Source organism: Somniosus microcephalus, chromosome 5 (assembly GCF_052327205.1).
Source record: "Somniosus microcephalus isolate GS21.2 chromosome 5, FLI_Smic_1.0, whole genome shotgun sequence".
NCBI lineage: Eukaryota > Metazoa > Chordata > Chondrichthyes > Squaliformes > Somniosidae > Somniosus > Somniosus microcephalus.
Window position 1 is genome coordinate 97,133,891 of NC_140991.1, and position 25,085 is coordinate 97,158,975.

General features: G+C 47.4%; 1 long non-coding RNA gene across 2 annotated transcripts in view; it reads left to right on the forward strand.

The window, feature by feature from the left end:
• LOC147117219 (uncharacterized) overlaps positions 1 to 25,085 on the forward strand; it is a 309,394-nt gene that overhangs the window by 125,429 nt on the left and 158,880 nt on the right. For both annotated transcript variants that reach the window (XR_015078393.1, XR_015078394.1), the window contains exon 2: positions 4,213 to 4,290. This is a non-coding gene — a long non-coding RNA (uncharacterized LOC147117219). The remainder of the gene's footprint in view (positions 1 to 4,212; positions 4,291 to 25,085) is intronic.

A 25,085-nucleotide genomic window follows, 5' to 3' on the forward strand; every position in this document is an offset into this window, starting at 1 on the left:
GGTACAAGGGCCTAGAAATTCAGTATTGCCACGTTCGGCGCAAGTTAGTGCCACCTTTGCCGAAATTGAGTTGCATCACCCCAAGAGGTTGCTGCTGCGCTAAAGCAGGCGGTGCACGACTATCATAAGGCGCTAAGCCGGCGAGCCGAGGCGCTACCACAAAGGGCGGGCACAGCGCAGGTGCGGCGAGTTATCGATTGCAGGCAGACATGCTGGCGCCGGTCTGCTCTTAAAGGGGGAGGGTCGATTTGGTTTGCAGCCACGCCCTGCACACTGGAGCCCTGATTCTAGGCCTGGACAGACCTGCTTCGACAACGCTACACCCACGGCCATGGAGAAGGCTAGGGAGCGAGCGCAGCGCTTCAGTGAGGGTGCCCTGAAGGTTCTGGTTGGCGCAGTGCAGCGCAGGCAACCAATCTTTCCTGACAGTGGCAGGAGGCTGCTGCCCAGCAAATATAGAAAAGCTTGGAGGGAGGTGGCACACAGAGTGACCTCCAGCAGCATGGACCCCAGGACACCAACGCAATGTAGAAAGAAGTTCAACGACCTCACTCGGGTTGTCAGGGTGAGTACCCTTTCCAGTATCCTCTTCATCCCTGCATGTGTACCCCACTTTATGGCCAAAGGGTCCTGAAAGCCCCAATGCCCAGCCCTCATCCAACACCTATGTGGGACTCATGAAAATCACATGCACAATCACCACTTTACACACTGTCAGGGCTATTCCACCATGGGAGGCAGTGCAGGCAAGATGAGGGCTTGACACTGTCAGGGCTATTCCACCATGGGAGGCAGTGCAGCCAAGATCAGGGCTTGACACTGTCAGGGCTATTCGACCATGGGAGGCAGTGCAGGCAAGATCAGGGCTTCACACTGTACTCAGAGCCCGTCCTTTCTCTTGCAGGGCAAGCTGGCCCACAATAGGAGGCAGCAGCAACGGACCGGGGGAGGCCGTGCTGAACTTAAAGACCGCAGCGAGTGGAGCGGATCATGGCAGGCCGGCTGATTGGCCCCGTCGCCACTGGAGATGCTGACCCCGTTCTGGACAGCAATGGTAAGGTCATCACCTTTTTGACCTCTCTCTTTCCACTTGTGCCTCACACCAGCATCCTTTGCCACTCTTGAACCAATGCAGTGCATAGCAGCACTCGTGCCTCCCTCGCTGCCGCCATGTCCTCACTCAAGCAACTCTTGTGCCTCCCTGCTTTCAGATGCTGATTCGCCAGGTGAGGAGGCGGGCCCTCAAGCTGGCACTGTGAGTGTATCGGAAGGCGAGGAAGAGGAAGCCGGACCATCAGCGCCACCCTCAGCCGAGGCAGCCCATGGCCATGATGGGGACACGTCTTCCCTGGAGGGGAGCAGGGGGGAAGGGTCTGAAGAGGGTGAAGCTCCGGGGCCCAGCGGGCTGCAGCAACGTGGGAGGGGTAGGGAAGCTCGACGGTCTTCTCCCCGGAGGGTGAGTGTGGCCTCCAGTCCTGCTACAGTGAGCGCAGAGGAGGTGCAGCTCCTTGGTGAAATGGGCGCCCAGGCTGAGCGCAGGCACATTGAGCTCATGGCTGCAGTGGCAAGGATGCCTGACTGCATAGAGTCACTGGCAAGGACTGTCCAGGAATTCGGGGCAGCACAGGCCAGAAGTCAGCAGGACGTCGCTGCATCACAGGCCAGGCGTCTGCAGGACTTCGGGGCAGCACAGGCCAGGAGTCAGCAGGACGTCGCTACATCACATGCGGCTTCCAGCCAAGTGCTTAGTCGTGCCATGCAGTCACTGGCTGGTCTGATGCAGACACAGATCAGGGCCACGCGAGCACTAACTGCTGCCACCCTCGCTGGATCGGCCAGGAATCGCTGGGGCCCTCGCCGTGCCGCAGCAGCCCAGCAGTCTGTCCTTCAGCAGACTGCTGCGCATGCTTCACTGCTGACCCGTGCGAGTGCCAGTGTCTCGTCCGACCAGGGAGTGCCTGTGCTCTGTCAGGTTGGCAGCTATCCTGATGCCAACACTGTCACTCCTCCACTGCAGCTGCCACCACCCATAGGACAGACTGCTGCCGCCCAAGCAGAGTTGGAGCAGTCAGCAGCCGGGCCCTCCAGGCCCAGAGCTGGTCCAGGCCGTCCCCCAAGGGCATCTGCCGACTCACTATCTGACCCGCAGCAGCCTTCCCCCAGCCTTGCTGCAGCCACTGGGGTCCCATTGTGGAGGAGCTGCAAGGCGGGAAGGGGCCAATTCCGTAAGCGAGGCAGATCACCCTCGCAGGCCGAAAAGTAGGAGGTGTGGCAAAATGTTGTGTTTGTTTTTTCTGAAGGCCGAGGATGTTGTTTGTTTTTATGAAGGCCGAGGATGTTGCAGAAACCCAACGTTTCCACCCTTTGCAGCCCCCATTATATGTGGCCACTCAAGGCTATGGCACTGAAAAATCAACCCAACTGCAAAGCTCTGGGCTGAAGCCAGAAGTACCTGTGCGAGCGCTGAGTCAAAGCAGAAAGCTCTCTCCCTTTGTCTCTTTCCAAATCTCTCTCACAGAAGGAGTGGAACAAAATGGCTGCCACAAAAAATGCAGGGAGAGTCCCCTTTAAATAGCGCCCCCACAGCGACTGGGAACCGTTCCACTCAACCAGTCGCTGCGAGCGCCAGGTGGAAAGAAGGGGGGGCGCCACTGAAGTTGCGGTTCGGAGCGCACCAAGGGCGTTGCACCATGAAATTACGTCAGGATCTGCGTGCGCAGCTGAGCGGGCGTTGCGGTTTTGCGCCGCCGCTAAATCTTCACTCAAGTTCGCGAGAGGCGCAGATCGCGCCGCGCCCCACTTATCGCCCTCTTAAGGCGCTAGCGGCTGGCGCTACCAACTGAATTTCTAGGCCAAGTTCTCTATTTATCTTCTCTTTGCCATCCCCAAAACTAGCTGCCTTCTCCTTTTATTTGCACGAATATGAAAAACATTTTTTTCTCCGTCTTCAATTCCCACAGTGGATTTGTAGCTCTTGTTGAAGTGATGAATTAAGGGAGTTTTTTCTCACCATCAAGTCACCAATGCTTAGTACCTTAAATAGATAATCATTTACCGTGGTTTAGGCTTGACTGACTCCATTCCTAAGCTCACTATCCAAGTATCGTATAAACAACCCTCTCAGTCAAACAAGAATACTCTTCCCAAGCAACATTGTCCACTCAGAATTTCTATATAATGTCTTAATTTGTGCATTTTCTTTCCTGTCACTTGTGCCTGATAATTGCTGATAAATTTTCTGCTGGTTGTCATGTGACACTGGTAGTATGGTGCACTCTTGATATTGTACTAAGCAGGGTGAAATTATAACTGCTGTGATTTATCTTTGTCGCCCCAGTACCCAAGGCCCAGGTGAAACTTCCAACACTGAGACTGAAGCAGGACTCTCAAGTCCCAGAGAGAGGGGCAGGCCTGTGCAGAGGAAATCTCTTGCATGCATTTTCAACTTTAAATGACTTAATTTTATGGATAGGTTTTGTGATTTTATTTGTCACAAAATGCATATTTTTTGCATGTTTGTTATAAATGATAATTTTAATTATGCATATTGACTTGAATGAGGAAAGAAAATGACCAGAGAGTGTGAAGAAATTAGTTGCGCAATTTGATTGTTTGCAGCAGCTGCTGGTTCCTGGTTGGTAGCTTAGAAAAAAAGTTGAGTGATTTGATTGCTATTTTATTATTTGATTCTATACGAGTGAATCAATACAGTTTACTTAACAGATGATGGCTATTTGAGGCGGTCAGGTAAGATGGGCACTTTGCTCTTGGAATGCCTTAAACTAAACAGTTAATTTAGTTTGTAAACAGCAAGATTTTGGATGGGTTTAAGAGGCTGAAGGAAATCAGTGAGGTGGTATCTTAGCGTTATTGTGAAATACTGTCAATAGAACATCTGTTGCTGCTGTATATACTGTCATATATATTTCTCTATATGATGGCACAGTGCTGCTGATTATGACTATTTGTTTGGTGATGCATATGAAGGGAGGAATTAACTTGGGTCTGTTTGTCAGAATGTAGCCTCCTTCATGGATTGTTATTTTCTGTCTTTAAATAATTTGTCAATGGTAAAGTAAAACGCATGCAGTACTGCTGATTGTTACCAGATTGTTAGCATTGGAAGCCTACAGGCTAACTTCAAACTTATTTTTAACTGGTTGACAGCATAATAATTTACTTTTCTAATATAGTTTTTATTTCCTATTGTAGGTGTTGACTGACTGAGTTTACAGGTGTTAAATCGGGCATAGCATCAGAAATTTGGAGTAAAGCTTAATCTGCAGATTGGTGAGTATATTTGTATGCCATTGGAAGTTTATTTGGCAAGACTAAGATTAATACTGAAATTCCTTGTTGAATAACTTTCACTGTGGACATGTTACTTGCATCAAATCAGCGCATATCACAGGCTAAGGCCGCCATTTTATTAATGGAGGCAGGTTGAGGGCGGGCCTGCTGCTCGGCACCTTTCGGACCCGCTGCCGGATGCCGCTGCCAGCAGTTACAATTTTACTTTGATTGGCCTCGTTACGGCCGATGTGCGGGTCCTTCCAGGCAATTGCTTGGAGCATGTCAGACTCTCGCCTCTGATGGTGCGTTGTTTGAGTAAAAATTTAAAGGGGCCATGTCCCCTTTGCAAAAGCATTAGGTTTTTTCTCTTAAAGGTGCTGGCTGCTGCAGGAATTGTAGTGTCCACGTATCAATAACACACGGACTGCAGGAGAACGGTAATAACAGGTGTTTACTGAACAGAGGGTATGCTGGAACTGAAAGTACAGAAGCCTGCTACGGCTTTATATAAAGGTGTGGTCACTGCCGGTACTACAGTATAAAAGCAGTTCTCTCTTAAAGGTACGTACACAACAATTCCTCCCCTTTTAGATAAACAGTACATAACATTCATTTAACAATTAAATAATAACTAATTACAATTACAATTTTCTCTGTACTATATACATCAACTGAAGTAATCATTTATAAATTCAGCCTTTGAGGAGGCTTCCTGATCCTGTCTGGATAGCGCCTTTCTCGAGTATCCTGTTCTTGCGGCGGAGTCGATTCTGGCTCATTGTCATTGGTTGGTTCGTCAGCTTCCAATACCACTGATTCTGAGGTAGACGCAATCTGTACTTCGGGTTCATCACCAGGTGCGCATGCTTGTGGTATGGGTTTGACTTGTTCCTGTGACTCTAGAATCTGGTCAGCATGGCGTCTCACGATGCTCTCTCCAACGTCCACTGTGTACATTAGTGGTCCCTGCTGTGTGCATATCGTTCCTGGTTGCCATTTTTCTGTTCGGTAGTCGCAGGCCAAGACTGGTTGCCCTATCTTGAAGCTCCTGGTTGGCTTCTCATTGATGTGCTGGAATTGCTTATCCTCAACATCTCGTCTTATGTTTGGTTTGAGCAAATCCAGGCGACATCTTAACCTTCGGTTAAAGAACATTATGGCTGGAGCTTGGTTGGTGACCGCATGTGTCGCATTCCGGTAAGCAAACAAGAAATTATCCACCTTGTGTTGTGGTATGTCGTCGTTATACATCGCCTTTATTGCTTTTTTAAAGGTCTGAACAAACCTCTCAGCCAATCCATTTGTGGCTGGATGATATGGGGCAGATGTGTAATGTTTTACCCCATTATTCCTCAAAAACCTCCGGAAATCCTCGGACACAAACTGTGGTCCATTGTCGGAGCAAATCTGTTCTGGCAAGCCATTCCTGGCGAAGATGGAGATGAGGGCCACTCCCATGGGTGTAGCGGGGCCTGTGGTGGAGTGTTTTGGACTTTCTGGCATCCTGTGCATCTCTTGGTCATATCCTCGATTTCTTTATCGATTCCCGGCCACCCCACAAACGCCCTGGCTAGGCTCTTCATTTTTACCCCTCCCAGATGACCCTCATGAAGCTCATTGAGCACTCTATCTCTCAACTTGGGTGGAATTACCACTCGGGATCCACACATCAAGGTTCCCCGGCACACTGACAGCTGTTCTCTCCTTGGCGAGAATGCTGGCAACAGTGAGTCGCCATGTGCTGGCCATCCCTTCACCGTCAAATCATAGACCCGAGAGAGTGTCGGGTCATTTCGGGTTTCCTTCTCTATACTCGAGTTTGTAACAGGCAAACATTCGACTATGGTCGCATGGAATATCTCAACAGGGTCCACTGCAGGTGCTTCTTCTACCGTAGGCAACGGTCGGCGCGACAGCCCATCAGCGTTTCCATGCTGTTTCGTACCCTTGTACTCTATGTCGTACTGATGTGCCCCTAGAAAAAGTGACCATCTTTGCAGCCGTTGCGCCGTCATCACCGGAACGCCCTTCTTTGGGTTAAAAATGGAGACAAGAGGCTGGTGATCAGTCAGTAGGGTGAATTTCTGCCCGTGCAGATAGTGATTGAACTTCTTCACCCCCCACACCAGGCTGAGGGCCTCCCTGTCAATCTGGGCGTAGTTACGCTCGGCTGAGGTTAACGAGCGCGACGCAAAGGCTATTGGCCTCTCTGAACCGTCAAGGAATTTGTGTGACAGCACCGCTCCAATGCCGTAGGGAGACGCATCACATGCCAACCGAATCGGTAGTGTTGGATTGTAGTGGGCCAATACTTCTTTTGAAGTGATTAGGCATTTACATTTCTGAAAGGCACGCTTACACTCATCACTCCATTTCCATGCTACTCCAGTTTGCAGCAGGGCGTTCAGTGGGTGCAGAATTGTAGATAAATTTGGCAAGAACTTATGGTAGTAGTTCACCAACCCGAGGAACGACCTCAGTTGCGACACATTTTCCGGCGCTGGAGCCTTTACTGCCTCAATCTTGTCTGGGGACTTATGTAACCCCTCCTCATCAATCATGTGGCCACAATACGAGATTTGTTTCCTGAAAAACTCGCATTTGGGGCGGTTGGCTCGTAGCCCATATTCTTGTAATCTAGTGAGCACCTGCTCCAGGTTGGCAAGGTGTTCACTGTCATTTTCGCCCGTAACCAGGATGTCGTCCAAATAACACTGGGTCCCCGGGATCCCTTGCAGGACTTGTCCCATCGCCCTCTGCCAAATAGCCGGAGCTGATGCTACCCCGAATACCAGTCGGTTGTACTGGTAAAGACCTTTGTGAGTGTTTATCGTGAGGTATTTTCTAGATGCTTCTTCTACCTCCATTTGTAGATATGCTTGGGCCGATCAATCTTCGTAAAGCGTTTCCCTCCAGATACTGAGGCGAAAATATCTTATATCCGTGGAAGTGGATATTGTACTGTGTGCAGGACTGGGTTCACAGTTACCTTAAAGTCCCCACAGATGCGAACCTTCTTCGGCTCCCCAGGCGTGCTGCTCAATGATTTCTTCATGACAGGGACGATGGCTGTGGCCCACTCGCTCCAGTCCACCTTGGACAGCACACCCGAACTCTCCAGCTCTGCTTCGACGGCTGGGCGGATCGCGTACGGTACCGGTCTGGCCATAAAAAATTTTGGGTTTGCGTTATCTTCAATTTTTATCGTTGCCGTTACTCCTTTTAGAGTCCCAAGTCCTTCTTGGAACACCTCTTTCGCGTCAGTTAGAATTTTTGACAGTCGTCCAGGTGTGACGTCGTCATCCTTTTTGTCAGCACAGTTAGCGCCTGAATGGAATGCCAATCCAATTGTATTTTTCGGATCCATTCACGTCCCAATAATGGTGGTCCTCTATCTTGTGGTATATATAGATACAGTTTCTGTGTTTCCTTGCCGTTGTATTTAACGGGCACCCTTATTTTTCCTCTGGGGTAGACTTTTTGCCCCGTATATGTCTTCAATACAATGGACGTGTCCTTCAAGGGTATGTGTGAGAATAGCCGCTCATAGTCTCGTCGATTCATGACAGTTAGGGCTGATCCTGTGTCCAATTCCATCTTTACTTGGGACCCTGCTATCATGAGGGTGACCCAAATGGTTCGGTGATCCTCCTTTGCGATCACTGTGTAACTTTAGACAACTTAGTCTCCTGCTCCCGGAGTCATTATCACTCTCCTGATCTTCTGAACTACTGTCTGTCATTTTTTTTACTTTCTTGTACTTTTCCTTACTAGTTCTTTTAGTGTTGGTTTTCTTTCCTGACCTGCAGACTCTTGCTATGTGTCCCACTTTTCCACATTGCCTGCATACTTTGTCCTTAAACCAGCAGTCCTTCTGGTCATGGGTTGTTCTGCCGCAGCGATCGCACTTTTCTGCTCCATATGCCATTTCGTTGGTGCTATATTCTTGCGGTTTCTGTTGTATTTCCGCAGCTCCCCATGCTGCTGCTTCGTAGGATACTGCCACGCTGAAAGGCTTTTCTAGCATCAGGTCCTTTTCCGAAAGTAGTCGTTTCTGGGTTCCTTCACTCTGGAGCCCGCAGACAAACTTATCCCTTAAGGTATCTGCCAGTCCTGCTCCGAACTGGCAGTGCTTCGATAACTTGCGTAGTTCCGTAAGATAGTCAGCATTACTCTCATCTTTGTGCTGGTTTCTTTTATGGAACTTGAATCTTCCTGCTATCAGCAGCGGTGTAGGGTTTAGATGTTCCTGTAAGATATTGACAATCTCTTCAAAGCTTTTCTCCATTGGTTTAGCTGGGATAATTAAATTCCGCAATAGGCCGTACGTTGTCGCGCCCATCAAATTTAATAATACCGACGCCTTCTTTCCATCGGCCACCTCATTTGCCTTGCAGTACACTTCAATTCTTTCCACATACGTGGTCCCGTCTTCTATTTCGTTGTCGAAAGCAGTGATACTGCCACTCTTCGGCATCTTGGGTGGTTTAAAATGGCGCCTCCCGCGCTTTTCCTTCTTCCCCAATGGATTAAAATGGCGCCTCCCGCGCTTTTCCTTCTTCCCCTTGCTGCCAATGCTGCTCCTAGCGTTCTAAATAGTAATGGCGGCGCCCCGCGGCTTCGGCGCGTCTCTCTTTTGTTAGTTAAATTCCTTAGTTTTATTCTTCTTCGACGCTGTCCACTGCGCGTCTCTTTTCCTTCCCCTCGTTTTATTTTCTCTAATGCTGCCCGGCTCTTGAGCACCGACCGCACCCTGTGCGCTCCACCCTCTCTCTTTTCCTTCCCGACGACGCTGCACGGCCCCCTTGCAGAGCTGATCGAGCTCAAGCCCACCGCAGTCCGGAAGGGTCAGCGCACTACCTGCTACCAGCACGATTTGCTGGAACACCTTGACTGGGGAGCCAAGCCCAGCTCTCCACAGCCTCCCCTGCGATTCTCTGAACTCCGATGGATCACTGGGCGGTTGCCCGCGGTCGACGCCCGTTGCTCTGACTTCGACCTCCAAGAAGCTTTTTTTTCAGGGATGGATCCCCGTGAGGTGATGCAGTACTGCAGGTGAGTTCGAACCTGCTCGTCGCCAGTGTAGTGTCCGCGTATCAATAACACACGGACTGCAGGAGAACGGTAATAACAGGTGTTTACTGAACAGAGGGTATGCTGGAACTGAGTACAGAGGCCTCCTCAACGAGCCAAGGCAGCTTGACTGCAAATTGCTGAGGTGGTGAGTTTGAGGTCTGTGCAGACGCACATGGGTTCAGTGTTGAAAAAGGTTTAATGATCTGCTGAGATCACCTAAAGTGTGGCCTCTGTGTTCTGGGAAATAGAAGTTCAAGAGTGAGGGCTCAGGGCGAATTCCATGTAGAATGTTGGTGGTGACACTGAATGCAAACCACCGTTTATTGGACAGATGATGCCTGGGGTTTTTAGAATGTCGGACCTATATTCATCTCCATGTGCCAGCCACCTGTGGTTGAAGCATAAGCTTACGCGAATCTGGCATGGATGAGTGCATCCCTTGCTTGACGGCCAGCAATGTAGTCGCCTGCTGCTGGATTGGCCATATGCGGACCTTCAAGGCGTTGCTCCCCGTTCTCCTCCTCCTCGTTCTCCTCTTCCTCGTCCTCTTCCTCCGAGGAGGCTGTGTGCTGAGCCACTTGTTCATCTGGCAGCACTAAGCCATGCTGCTGTGTGATGCTGTGCAGGGCACAGCAGACCACGACGGTTCTGGACACCCTGGCTGGTGCATACCGCAAGGCTCCTCCAGATCTGTCTAAGCATCGGAAGCGCATTTTGAGCAAGCCGATGGTTTGCTCGATGATGCTTCTGGTGGATATGTGACTCATATTGTACCACTCCTCAGCATCGTTTGATGACCTCCTCATTGGTGTCATAAGCCACTTTTTCAGGGGATAGCCCTGGTCGCCAAGAAGCCATCTGGAAAGTTAGTTTGGCGGATGGAAGAGCTGAGGCACAGTAGACTGGCGCAGGATGAAGGAGTCATGGCAACTGCCAGGGTACTTTGCGCAAACATTCATGATGATCTTCCTGTGGTTACACACCAGCTGGACGTTCAGGGAGTGGAATCCCTTGCGGTTGTGATAGGGGGCCCTCATGGCTACATGTGTGCAATCTATGATGCCATGCACCATTGGCAGCCCTGCACCCTTGGCAAGCCTGCCATATTGGCAAAACCAACAGCACACGAGGTCACACTTGGGCCATCCGTGGAGAAGTGGATGTAATTGTGAGCCTTTGCAAAGAGAGCATCGGTGACCTGCATGATGCAGGTGTGTGCAGCCGACTGGGAGATGCCGCTGATGTCTGCAGCTGATCCCTGGAAGGAGCCTGAAGCAAAGAAGTTGAGTGTGGTGGTGACTTTGACAGCAACTGGTAAGGAGTGTCCACCCGCTCCTCTGGGCTCCAGGTGTTGGTGCAGCATTGCACAGATGCCAGCGACTACACCTCTCAAAAGTTTCAGCCTCCTTTGGCACTGCTGCTCAGTCATGTTGAGGAAGCTGACCCTCTGCCTATAAACCCTGTGCTGGGGGTATCTCCTGCGGCAAGGTGCAGCCCTGCGCTGAGGCCCTCTGCCCTGTGCTTCAGGTAGGTGAGGAGGAGGTTGACGCTCCTGGTGCTGTTGCTGCTGTTGTGGCTGGTTGTGGTGCTGCCGCGGCTGCTCTTCCTCCGAATCTGTAGATTTCATTTGAGGCAAGAAGCTTGCAAGCGCACAAAGTGGCCTGAAATTATTACAATCAGGTCACACTGCAGATGGCTGTCAGCTTGACCAGTCACAAGGTCAGTAGATTTGCAAAATCTTATCCCAAACCTCCAACAACAAAGTTGTTGCATTTGAATGTCGGCCATGTTACAGGAGTGCTTTTAAAGTGCTGCACCAATGACTACAAATCATGTCCTCCAGCAATTCGCCTCCTTGCAGCTGGCCTGTTTCTGACAAGACGGGAAACAGGAGCCAGAAGCATGAAAATGGGAAACCACTATAAAAATAGGATTAGCAAGGCTGTTAACTGCCTTAACTACCTCTCCCACCGGTTCCCGGCGGCTCAGTTTGGGAGCGGCTGACCCAACACTCACGAAAATCGCGTGTGGGCGGGATGGAGGCAGCTTGGCCGTCTGAAGCCATTTTTTCCGATTTTCGCTGCCCACCCTGGCCTCCTCAGGGCTATTAAAGTCGAGCCCCAAGTGTTTGGTGAACTTTGAAAGATAAAATATTGTGGCCCTGAATTTGCAGTCGGTATGACAACATACTCCCAGCATGCGCTAAATCCCAAACTTGCGATCTGTCACGTTCCGAATAGACAGATGATCCGCTGAGACTTTCAAGCCCTCATTCAAATGATGTGTTGGTGAAAAGTTGGGCTAATTGCGCATCAATCACGTTGGAAATTTTTATGGCTGGTGCAAACAGGTGCAGGAGCATAAGGGGAGGTGGGGGGGGTGAGAAGATTGTGTAATAATTTAAAATGAACATATAAAAGAACCTACCAGGCAGCTGTAAAGGCTCACTTTGAGGGATGATATCGCTTTAATCTTTTTATTTAATCTTGCAGTCTTCCAGTAAATAACTCTACTTACTCCAAAGTATTCCCTGTGCTTTTTAAAGCCAAGTACTGTACTTGTCAAATAAGAATCACACCATTTAGTTTACAAGTTGTAACTACATCATAATATGTTTCCTGATTGGCTAGTGAAAGGAGCACCGCCCAACGTGATCCCAGGTACTCTTGCGCACATCGGTGTGCTCCTGGGATCTGTGGGTCACTACGCTGCACGCAACTCCGCAGCGAAACAGCGCAAGTGCTCGAAGGGAGTTTGTACCAGGTAAATGTCGATTTAGTTCGGATGTCGATGGCATACTCCTTAGCTATACTGCTGACTGCAAATTCGGGGCCTGTATGTTTAATCCTTAGTACCCACAAATATAAATGCAGCATGTGGGTTGCTACACTGGATAAATGAACATTACATGATGTGCTTAATGTTTTTAAAATCTTGAGAAATGATCCACTGAATTACTGATCTCTTAAATATGAGTTTTATCTATTCATTTTTCATTTGAAGAATTCTGCAAATGACTTGAAGATATTGAAAGGTTTCCAGACTCTGCTTTTGAGTGTTTTATGAGGAGGTGTACAGGGGCAGCTAAAGATGATGTGATTTTTTTTCTTCTTTCATCTCTCTCGCTAAGGAATTGCCTAGTCTCTGTTTTGTTTCCTCATCAATGTCATGAGCAAGGTTGTGGGTATGGCTTATTGGAGAATCATTGGAGGTAATTTTAACTTATAGACTTCAATGGAAAAGAAAATCAGGCCGGTTGTAAAACAGGCGGCCGATTCATTTAATGCATGTTTTTTGCTGAGTGATCAAAGTTTAAATTACCCCCAATGGCATCCTATCATTCCATGTACCAGTCCACTAGACATCCATTTTTATTTAGATACCCCTTTCCTTTCCCTGTCCAGTATAATCAAAACACATCTCCATTTTTATATTTGTATTCACAGGGAGATTGAGAGATAAATATTTACTTTGAAAATGTACAGCTGCTAATCTGAGTACTTTTGGTTGGGGAGGAAGAGTATGGGAGGAGTCAAAAATTCAAGGCCGAGCAGTTAATCCCTGCAGGATGCTGTAGAAATAACTAGACATTAATCAAATAAAGTCCTTGTTTATATCTTTACGACACAATTGCCATTTCAAAGTTACTGTTATAACTGATCCAATGCAATTAAATAGCAATATTTAAGTAACAACAGAAAATGCTGGAAATACTCAGCAGGCCAGGCAGCATCTGTAGAGAGAGAAACAGAGTTAACGTTTCAGGTCTGGGACCCTTCGTCAGAAGCTGAAACCTTAACTCTGTTTCTCTCTCCACAGATGCTGCCTGGCCTGCTGAGTATTTCCAGCATTTTCTGTTGTTATTTCAGATTTCCAGCATCTGCAGTATTTTGCTATTATAGCAATATTTAAGTAGTTGTGGCAAGTGTATGAGCATGATATCCCATGACTGATAAAATGGTGCAGCAGATATTGTCCCGTTGAACAAACTGTCACTTTTATTTCTGATTGAAAATGACCATTAAGTAAAGGAATTCCAAGTCATTTGGAAAACATCAGTGCACAATTCTCTATCAGCCCATTGTCTTATCTACTCAATGACTCTCTCTAATAGTCTAATTTAATAGTGAAAAATGTCCTGCTTTGAAGTATTCTGCCTGTAAATATTAGGTCACTAAATGTTTTTGGATTGTTTATACAGTTGATAAAAGTTTTCAGTTTACAAATGTGTATTGCAGTATTGGGTTTCTTTTAGTAAAAGTACAACATATAAATAAACCAAACAGATAAAGATTTCAAGCAAAGTATTTATTTGTTGCTTAATTTTTAATTTATTTGTATTTTTACTGCATTTTCCTATAGCTAAATATTTTTTTCAAGATTGGGAGCTCGGTAAGGGTAAGTTATTTTAACTGAAGCAAAATGTATGGTACTGGTATCTGAAATGGATCAGCAGTTGACTTTGTGAGGTACTATAATAGCATTATGGTCACTGTTACATTTTCCAAGCCTGAAGTCTATTTTTCTTTTTCTGTACTGCAACATCCCTGGCAACCCTGATGCTGCAGCGCATGACTCATCCTGTGGAGACGAGATATTGTAATATGTAGCTAAACAGATGTAGGACCTGTCACAGAAATGGCAGCTGTAATCCGTTGCTAGCTGGGTGTCTTTTGGGAACTGCAATAAACAAGCAAAGAGTTAACAGAGAACATTTTATAGTAAATATATGCAAATTTAAATTGAAAAATTACATCATTGTGCTTGGAATTCTTCCTTCTGTTGACAGTATAATCACTAACATGCCCTTAACTTTGAGAATTGTATTTAAAAACCTAAAGGGTTGAAGTTAAATACAAAAGTTTCTGTTTTTATAGTTTTTTTCTCTCTATAGAGCTTACACTTATGCACGAACTCAACCACTTCTACACTAATGGGAACGGTAACATAGTGGTTATGTTACTGGACTAGTAATACCGTCACTGTCAACCGTGAGGGATTATGGAGTGTCCTACTCAAATTCGGCTGCCCTTAAAAGTTTGTCACCATCCTCCGCCTGCTTCACGATGACATGCAAGCCGTGATCCTGACCAACGGTTCCACCACAGACCCAATTCACATACGAACCGGGGTCAAACAAGGCTGTGTCATCGCACCAATGCTCTCCTCGATCTTCCTTGCTGCAATGCTCCATCTCACCCTCAGTAAGCTCCCCACTGGAGTGGAGCTAATTTACAGAACAAACGGGCAACTGTTCAACCTCTGTCGCCTCCAGTCCAGATCCAAGGTCGTCCCATCCTCTGTCGTTGAATTACAGTATGCAGACGACGCTTGCGTCTGCGCTCACTCGGAGGTCGAACTCCAAACCATCGTCAACACCTTCACCGAAGCATACGAGAGCATAGGCCTTACACTAAACATCTGTAAGACAAAGGTCCTCTACCAACCTGCCCCCGCCACACAGTACTGCCCCCCCCGATTATCAAAATCCACGACAAGGCCTTCGACAACGTGGACCACTTTCCATACCTCGGGAGCCTACTGTCAACAAGGGCAGACGTCGATGACGAAGTCCAACACCGCCTTCAGTGTGCCAGTGCAGCCTTCGGTCGCCTGAGGGAAGAGAGTGTTTGAAGACCAGGACCTCAAACCCGGCACTAAGCTCATGGCCTACAGAGCAGCAGTGATACCCGCCCTGCTGTATGCCGCAGAGACATGGACCATGTACAGCAGGCACCTCGAAGCACTGGAGAGGTGCCACCAACGCTGCCTCCGCAAGATCCTGCAAATCCATTGGCAGGATAGGCGCACCAACGTCCGTGTTCTTGCTGTGGCCAACATCCCCAGCATCGAAGCTTTGACCACGCTCAATCAGCTCCGATGGACGGGTCACATAGTCCGCGTGCCCGATACGAGACTCCCAAAACAAGCGCTCTACTCGGAGCTCCGGCACGGCAAGAGTCCCAGGTGGGCAGAGGAAACGCTTCAAGGACACCCTCAAAGCCTCCCTGAAAAAGTGTAACATCCCCATCGACACCTGGGAATCCCTGGCCCAAGACCGCACAGAGTAGAGGAGAAGCATCCGGGAAGGCGCCGAAAACCTCGAGTCTCTTCGCCAGGAGCAAGCGGAAGCCAAGCGCAGGCGGCGCAAGGAGCGCACGTCAACCCAAGCACCCCACCCACCCGCCCCTTCAACCACCGTCTGCCCCACCTGTGACAGAGACTGTAAGTCACCTGCGAACTCATTTTTAATGTGGAAGCAAGTCATCCTCGGCTCTGAGGGACTGCCTAAGAAGAGAAGGACTAGTATTCCAGAGGCCTGGACTAATGATCCGGAGACGAGAGTTAAAATCCTACCACGGCAGTTGGGGAATTTAAATTCAGTTAATTAAATAAATCTGGAGTAAAAGCTAGTATCAGTAATGGTGACCGTGAAACTATCGGATTGTCGTAAATGTCACTAATGTCCTTTTAGGGAAGGAAATCTGCTGTCCTTAATTATGTGTGACTCCAGACCCACAGCAATGTGGTTGACTCTTAACTGCCCTGTGAAATGGCCTAGCAAGCCACTCAGTTGTAACAAACCGCTACAAAAAACAATAATAATAAAACCAGACGGCCAACTCTGCTTTGACCTCAGCACCGGCTTCGGACACAACAGTGGCACACCCAACTCAGCCATACTCACAGAATCATACCTTTCAGCCAATGTCACAGATTCATCCATCACCATTCCAGAGTCTGTCCTGCCAGGGGTGGCATCACAGTGGTATACACTCTGGAGGGAGTGGCCCTGGGAGTCCTCAAAGTTGACTCCGGACCCCATGAAGTCTCATGGCTTCAGGTCAAGCATGGGCAAGGAAACCTCCTGCTGATTACCACCTACTACCCTCCCTCAGCTGATGAATCAGCAGTACTCCATGTTGAACAGCACTGAGGGTAGCAAGGGCACAGAATGTACTCTGGGTGGGGGACTTCAATGTCCATCACCAAGAGTGGCTCGGTAACACCACTACTGACCGAGCTGGCTAAGTCCTGAAGGACATGGCTACCAGACTAGGACTGTGGCAGGTGGTGAGAGAACCAACACAAGGGAAAAACCTACTTGAACTCGTCCTCACCAATCTGCCTGTCACAGTTGCATCTGTCCACGATAGCATTGGTAGCTATCACACAGTCCTTGTTGAGATAAAATCCCATCTTCCGTTGTGTTGTGTGGCACTACCACCATGCTAAATGGGATAGATTCAGAACAGATCTAGCAGCTCAAAACCAGGCATCCATGAGGCGCTGTGGGCCATCAGCAGCAACAGAATTGTATTCCACCACAATCTGTAACCTCATGGCCTGGCATATCACTCACTCTACCATTACCATCAAGCCAGGGGACCAACCCTGGTTCAATGAGGAGTGTAGAAGAGCATGCCAGGAGCAGCACCAGGCATACCTAAAATGAGGTGCCAACCTGGGGAAGCTGCAACACAGGACAACATGCATGCTAAACAGCAGAAGCAGCATGCTATAGAGAGGGCTAAGTGATCCCACAATCAACGGATCAGATCAAAGCTCTGCAGTCCTGCCACATCCAGTCGTGAATGGTGGTGGACAATTAAACAACTAATGTGAGGAGGAGGCTCCATGAATATCCCCATACTCAATGATGGTGGAGCCCAGCACGCGAGTGCAAAAGACAAGGTTGAAGCGTTTGCAACTATCTTCAGCCAGAAATGCTGAGTGGATGATCCATTTTGGCCTCCTGAGGTCCCCACTATCACAGAAGCCAGTCTTCAGCCAATTTGATTCACTCCACATGATATCAAGAAACGACTGCGCACACTGGATACAGCAAAGGCTATGGGCCCTGACAACATCCTGGCTATTTTACTGAAGACTTGTGCTCCAGAACTAGCCGTGCTTCTAGCCAAGCCGTTCCAGTACAGCTACAACACTAGCATCTACCTGACAATGTGGAAATGTGCCCAGGTATGTCCTGTCCACAAAAAGCAGGACAAATCCAATCCGGCCAATTACCACCCCATCAGTCTACTCTCAATCATCAGCAAAGTGATGGAAGGCGTCGTCGACAGTGCTATAAGCGGCACTTACCAATAAACTGCTCACCGATGCTCAGTTTGGGTTCCACCAGGACCACTTGGCTTCAGACCTCATTACAGCCTTGGTCCAAACATGGACAAAACAGCCAAATTCCAGAAGTGAGGGGAGAGTGACTGCACTTGACATCAAGGCACCATTTGATCGAGTGTGGCATTAAGGAGCTCTAGTAAAATTGGAAGTCAATGGGAATCGGAGGGAAAACTCTCCACTGGCTGGAGTCATACCTAGCACAAAGGAAGATGGTTGTCGTTGTTGGAGATCAATTGTCTCAGCCCCAGGACATCGCTGCAGGAGTTCCTCAGGGCAGTGTCCTAGGCCCAACAATCTTCAGCTGCTTCAGCAATGACCTTCCCTCCATCGTAAGGTCAGAAGTGGGGATGTTCACTGATGATTGCACAGAGTTCAGTTACATTTGCAACTCCTCAGATAATGAAGCAGTCCATGCCCGCATGCAGCAAGACTTGGATGGCATTCAGGCTTGGGCGGATAAGTGGCAAATAACATTCACGCCACACAAGTGCTAGGCAATGACTATCTCCAACAAGCGAGAGTCTAACCACCGCCCTTTGACATTCAATGGCATTACCATCGCCGAATCCCCCACCATCAATATCCTGGGGAGGGTCACCATTGACCAGAAACTTAACTGGACCAGCCACACACATACTGTGGCTACAAGAACAGGTCAGAGGCTGGGTATTCGGCAGCGAGTGTCTTACCTCCTGACTCCCCAAAGCCTTTCCACCATCTACAAGGCACAAGTAAGGAGTGTGATGGATTACTCTCCACTTGCCTGGATGAGTGCAGCTCCAACAACACTCAAGAAGCTCGACACCATCCAGGACAAAGCAGCCCGCTTGATTGGCACCCCATCCACCACCTTAAACATTCACTCCCTCCACCACCTGTGTACCGTGACTGCAGTGTACCATCTACACGATGCACTGCAGCAACTCACCAAAGCTTCTTCAGCAGCACCTCCCAAATCCGCGAACTCTTCCACCTAGAAGGACACGGGCAGCAGGCGCATGGGAACACCACCACCTCCAACTTCCCCTCCAAGTCACACACCATCCTGACTTGGAAATATATGACCGATCCTTCATCGTCACTGGGTCAAAATCCTGGAACTCCCTCCCTAACAGCACTGTTGGGAGTACCTTCACCACAAAGACTCCACTGGTTCACCACCACCTTCTCAAGGGCAATTAGGGATGGGCAATAAATGCTGGCCTTGTCAGCGACTCCCAAAGGAACGAATGAAGAAAACTAATCCTCCAAAGAGCTCTGAGCAGCTTTTGTATGCACCAAATATAATATTGAAAGAGAAATTTCAAAATATTTGTCTTCTACACTCTTTCCTGTTCAGGATTAAAAATATCTCTTGAAATCATTTAAAAAAAATCAACAAAATGCAGTATGTAACTGAATGATATGTTTTCTTGCTAAAACCAAATTATCTGCAGTACAGAAAAAGCTGATTTGGACCAGCAAAACTTTTGCTGGGCAAGGTTAAAAACTGCATTACATGATACAGTCGGGATAACAACCTGTGCTAGAAACTGTGGCATAAGAGCATATGCAAGGAGCATTGCATTATAAATTGATTTAAGAATTATTGTTCAATGCAAGTTACAAACTGATTGAAGATGATTAAAGTTTAAAAAAAACTGTATATATTGTTGGCAGCTAATCTAAATGTAACTTTTGGATTTATGAGGATGTGGCCTGGTTTGGCAAACTCTCAATTCCCTTTAGAGAATAGTTAAACAGTGATTAATCATTGTTTCTTTACCGAGTATGCAGAGAAAAAGGAAACCTGCATTTCACACCTCTGAAGCAATTAATCCCTGTGATCTTTGCCAGCCTCCTCCCAATGATAAGTCTAAAGACAAAACTGTACCTAATTTATTGAATCGTGCATGGCAAAAGGTATAAAATGTATCATTTGTTTCCCATTATTTCACCGAACAGAAAGTGAGAACTTGCCATTTCTAAGAGTGCCACACACTGTACGTGGATAACAAACTAAGTGAGCTAGGTAGCTGTGATTGCAATGTAGCAACTACTGCTATTTTCCAATGTGCACATCTGGTGTGCTTTTTCATTCACTTGCTGGCATTTTTTAGTGATTGTGGCATAAATCATTTTGCTAATCAGAAACACAAGTGACTGAGAGTCATTTCTTCTTTGCACAATAGAAAAAACATATGGCTTTCCAGTCATCTCTGGTAAACAAAAAATCCACTGACATGAGGGTTTGCTGCTTTTTGATAGGAAAAATGGATAGCATGCTTTATTTAGTAGTTTAAATTTAGAAAGTCTGCTTTCTTTGTGTTTTGTATACATTGTTGCAATTTTAGCAAGAAATTCATACAAACTAACAGTAAATTTAAAAATTGCCCAGTAATTCCAAATAGTTAATATTTTTAGGCCTGAGGTATTTAATTGTCAATGGCATTTATAAGCAACCTTTCTTCCTCTTTAACACAGATATCTTTGTTATGTTTTAGGAAAAAAAATTGTGAATTTTCTTTCACACCCAGATGCTTTACGAAGCATGTCATAAGCATTACCTTCTAAATTAAGCCCATTCACAGCTGATTGTGTTTGTGATACTGTACTATACTGCTACAGTTTTTAATTTTTTTGAACTTGAAATTTTGTTTCAAGTTTTGTATTGTATAATGGACATCAAATGATTTAATAATCTCACCTTTATTATGTACTCTGTTCCTACACTGTCATATAATATCAGCTGGTCCGGTTAGTCGTGGTTCAGTTGGTAGCACTCTTGCCTCTGAATCAGAAGTTGTGGTTTCAAGTCCTCTTCCAGATTTTCAGCACATAATCTAGGTCATCACTTCAGTGCAGTACTGAGGGAGTGCTGCACTGTCAAAGGTCTGTCTTTTCGATAAGATGTTAAACCGAGACCCTACCTGCACTCTCAGGTGGACGTAAAATATCTCTTGGCACTATTTCAAAGAAGAGCGGGGTGCTCTCCCTGGTGTCCTGGCCAATATTTATCCTTCAACCAAAATCACCTAAAACAGATTATCTGGTCGTGTATATGGATTGTAAGAGCTTGCTATGCGCAAATTGGCTGCTGCATTTCCTACATTACAACAGTAACTACACTTCAAAAGTACTTAATTGGCTGTAAAGTGCTTTGGGGCATCCTGAGGCCATGAAAGATGCTGTATAAATGCAAATTTGATCTTTCTATTAGTGCAGAAACTTATTTTTATTTTACTAAAAGGGCGTGAAGATAATGAGAATATTTTTAAATTCAGTATTTGTTAGCATACTATACTGAAGTATACTATATTCTATTATTTGCATACTGTCTGTGTTGCCACTTCTTCCTACCCCATGTTGCTTGAATCAGCTACAGGAGTGTATTAATGGTGTGGGATGAATCTTTATCTTACAGCTTAACCTTCTCATAGGTAGGATGTAGTCGGTAACTGGGAACTGCATGTGAGGAATCAGAGGGGCCAATCCATTGTTCTATAAAACTATATTAGTCCATTCTGAAAAGTAAATTATCTTGTGTTTGGAAAAAAAAACTTTTCTGGCATAAACAATATAAATGATAACGATAAATTCAGTCCATGAGCGCTAATCTTGTTTGTGTTTATCTTGTTTTGTGAATTGTGGGAGCACTTTCACCAGGTGTCCTGGCCAATACTTGTCCTTTAACCAACACTTAAAACACATTGGGGGAGAAATTGAGTATAGCCCCGTTTGGGGCGCCAGCCTCGCCAGGGCGCTAAAAGTAGCGCCCCGGAAACATTCGCACCCCCGCACTGGAAATTGAGTGGTAGCGCGGCGCTACTGGAGGCGCCCCGCATCCCTCTTGGGGCGCTGCGAGTGAATATCGTGGCGCAATGCGCCGCAGCGCCACACGCTGCGGCACATCGCACTGCGATATTGCAGGCCTTCCTCCCCTTCTTAAAGGGGAGGGGCCTTGTGCAGCGCGATCTGGGGCCCAGCTGGGCCCCTGAGGATCGCGAGTGCCGGCAAAAGAGCCCGGCACCGAGGAGAAGTGCCGGGCTCTTGGAACGCAGCCAGCACTCCGCAGGGGGGGGGAGGGGGTGCGTTTCAGGAGGCCGGGGACGGGAGTGCAGGCAGGTGCTGGCAGGTGGCCAACAACAAAAATGGCCGCCCCGCACCTCGCCTTTAATTTGCGCCTCCCCGGCCGCAGTTAGGCCCCCTTGAACCCGTCGGACATAGCGTCCGGTGGTAAATCAGGGGGCGCTGCTGAATATCGCGGCCGGGGTGTGAGCGGGGCGCTGCGCACACCGATGACGTCATTGGCAGCGGCGCAGCGCTAACGGTTAGTGCCACCACTAACGTCCCGCGAAATTTAGCGGGAGGCGTGGATAGCGTCGCACCCGGGCGCCAGTTGGCTAGCGACCCACTTAGCGCTCTCTTAAGGCGCTAATGGGTGGCGCAACCAACCAAATTTTCCCCCCATTATCTGGTCATCATCACATTGTGCCCAATTTGGCTGCCGTGTTTCCTACATTACAACAGTTCAACCATAAATGTATTTTGATGCTTTGGCAACATAAGATGTACCTTATCATGCCAATAAAGCGATTTGAATTGAATTGAATTGAATTGACTACACTTAGTGTAAAATGCTTTGGGACGCACTGAGATTGGGAAAGGTGCTATATAAATACAGTCTTTCTTTCTTTCATGCACTTGCTGTCCTTATCCTTCTGGTTGCTGCCAAAGAAGGCTTAACAAGAAGCTGCAGTGCATATTGTAGATAGTACACACTGAAGCTGCTGTACACTGGTGATGGGCAGGGTGGGGTGGAGTGGGAGGTGCATGTTTAGATTAGTGGATGAGGTGTCGATCAAACAGACTACTTTGTCCTGGATGATGTTGAGCTTCTTGAATTGTTGCAGCTGCACCCATCCAAAAAATGGAGAGTAGTCCACCACACTCCTGACTTGTGCCATGTAGATGGTAGAGAGGTGAGACACTTGCCACAGATTACCCAGCCTTTGACATGCTCTAGTAGCCACAGTGTTTATCTAGTTGGTCAATGGTGATTCCCCAGGATATTGATGATGGGGGACTTTGTTAGAGATTCATATATCTCTGGTAAACAGGATCGAGTGCAAACCAATATGGCGGGTATATGATGCTTAATCGGAGTTTAGGACGGAATACAACACCATAGTAATACAGCAACAACATACGACCATGACGAGCAACTGGTATCGGACCCAACCGGACAGACGGCTGGCATGTGTGTGACTCTCGCTCTCTCGCTCTATCTCGCTCTCTCGCTCTCTCTCGATGGTGAGCGTGGGATCACTCTCAAAAGAGCGTTCAACCAGTCCAACTTCTCTTTGCAACTTCTGTTCAGCTCTCCCCTCCACCGTCTGTGTGGGCAAGCCCTTGGGGTGTCACTTTTATTCTCTTTTTAGGAGTGGGCCTGTGGCCAAGTTATTGACTAGACCATTTAACCTATAGAGATTCCTCTAAAATCTCATCAACCAATGCCAGCTCAAGTTCTTCGTCTTGGTTCTTGATGAAAACCCTCTCCAAAAGGGAGTCTCATTACTTCACCCATTCTGTCTTGTTGTTTAATCTTTCTGAAAGTTCTTCCTTTGGAATTCATGTCTTATCTCTCTTGACTCAATCCTCCTTAACCAGCAAGTACAAGGCCCGACCCTGTCCCTCTTAATCATGGCCCCAGCCAGAGCTGTCGCACTTCAGTCAGTCGCTATCTCACCTTCATCTAGCAAATGGCCCATTCTAAGATGGATACCTTAGCCTCCTCAAATTCCTTTCTTTCCATGCCTTTTCCTAATTAACTTTTAATTATCTTCGCAAGCAGTTCTGCTAAACAAACTCCAAATTCTATCTGTAGAGATTATAATATGTTTAATAGTAATAATGGAAGAAACATAGGTTGGGCCTTCACTGGCCAAATTAAAGATACATTAACAAGTCAAAACCCTAACTTACAAACAACAGATAACTAGTCCGGCAGGACCATCATATGGGCCCCCGTGTGGAATGTTTATGCTTCACCTAAGCTAACTGATAAAAAAGACTCTCAAATTCTAATGCAAGCTTTCCAGGAAAACGAAACTTATCATTTAAATACAGTATTATTCGTGTAGCCGTATACATTTTTAGGCACCCCTAGTTTCTAACAGCTTGGCGATGGCCATACCATTGAATGGTAGATGGTTAGGCGCTCTCTTGTTAGTGATAGTCATTTTCTGGCATTGAGTGGAGCAATACCCAGGATGTAGCTACTGTACTTGCCACTTATCAGCCCAAGCCTCATGTTGTCCAGATCTTGCTGCATGTGGGCCTGGACAGCTTTATTATCGGAAGTATTATGAATGGAGCTGAACACTGTGCAATCATCAGCAATCGGCCTCACTTCAGACCTTATGATGGTGGGAAGGTCATTGATGAAGCAGCTGAAGATCGTTGGGCCTAGGATGCTTCCCTGAGGAACTCCTGCAACGATGTCCAAGGGCTGAGATGATTGACATCCAACAACCACAGCCATTTTCCTTTGTACCAGATATGGCTGCAGCCTGTTATGCACTCGGTCGAATGCTCGGGCCACATGATGGAAGTTGTCTTCAGTGTGAAGATGGACTTGGTCTCCACAAGGGCTGGGCAGTGGTCACACCAAGTAGTGCTGTCATAGCTAGATGCACCTGTTAACGGGTAGATTAGTGAGGATGAGCTCAAGTAGGTTATTCCCTTGTGTTGGTTTTCTCACCACCTGCTGCAAGCCCAGTCATGCAGTTACATGTTGCAGGAGTTGGCCAGTTTGGTCAGTGGTGGTACCCCTAAGCCACTGATTATGATAGATATTGAAATCCCCCACCCAGAGTACATTCAATGCCCTTGCTACCCAATTGCTTCTTCCAAGTGATGTTCAACATGGAGGAGTACTGGTTTATCAGCTGCTGGACGGTGGTAAGTGGTATTGAAAGGAGATTTTGTTGCCCATGCTAGATCTGAAACCATGAGACTTCATGTGATCTGGAGTCGAAGTATCAGGCCATTTCCACCTGATTGTATACCACGGTTTCCACACCTCTGGTGCGTCTGTTCTGCCGGTAGGATAGGACATACCCAGAGATGGTGATGGAGGAAGATGGGATGTTGGCTGATGGGTATAATTCTGTGAGTATGACTATGTCAGGTTGTTGCTTGACTAGTCTGTGGGACAGCTCTCCCAACTTCAGCACTAGTCCCCAGATGTTATTGAGGAGGACTTTGCAGGGTTGTAGGGTTGGAGATGGGTTACAGAAATAGAGAGGGACAAGATTATGAAAGGATTTGAATACGTGGATGAGAATTTCATATTGGAGGCATTGGGTCCAATGCAAGTAAGTAAGCAAGCATAGGGGTGATGGGTGAGCAAGCATTGCTGTGGGGTATGTGTTGCAGAGCTTTGGATAAGCTGAAGTTTCTGGAGGGTGGGGGACAGATGACTAGCCAGCCAGGAGAACATTGGAATAGGTGAGTCTTGATGTGACAAAGGCATGGATGAGGGTTTCAACAGCAGATGGGCTGAGGCGGAAGTGGAGACAAGTGATGTT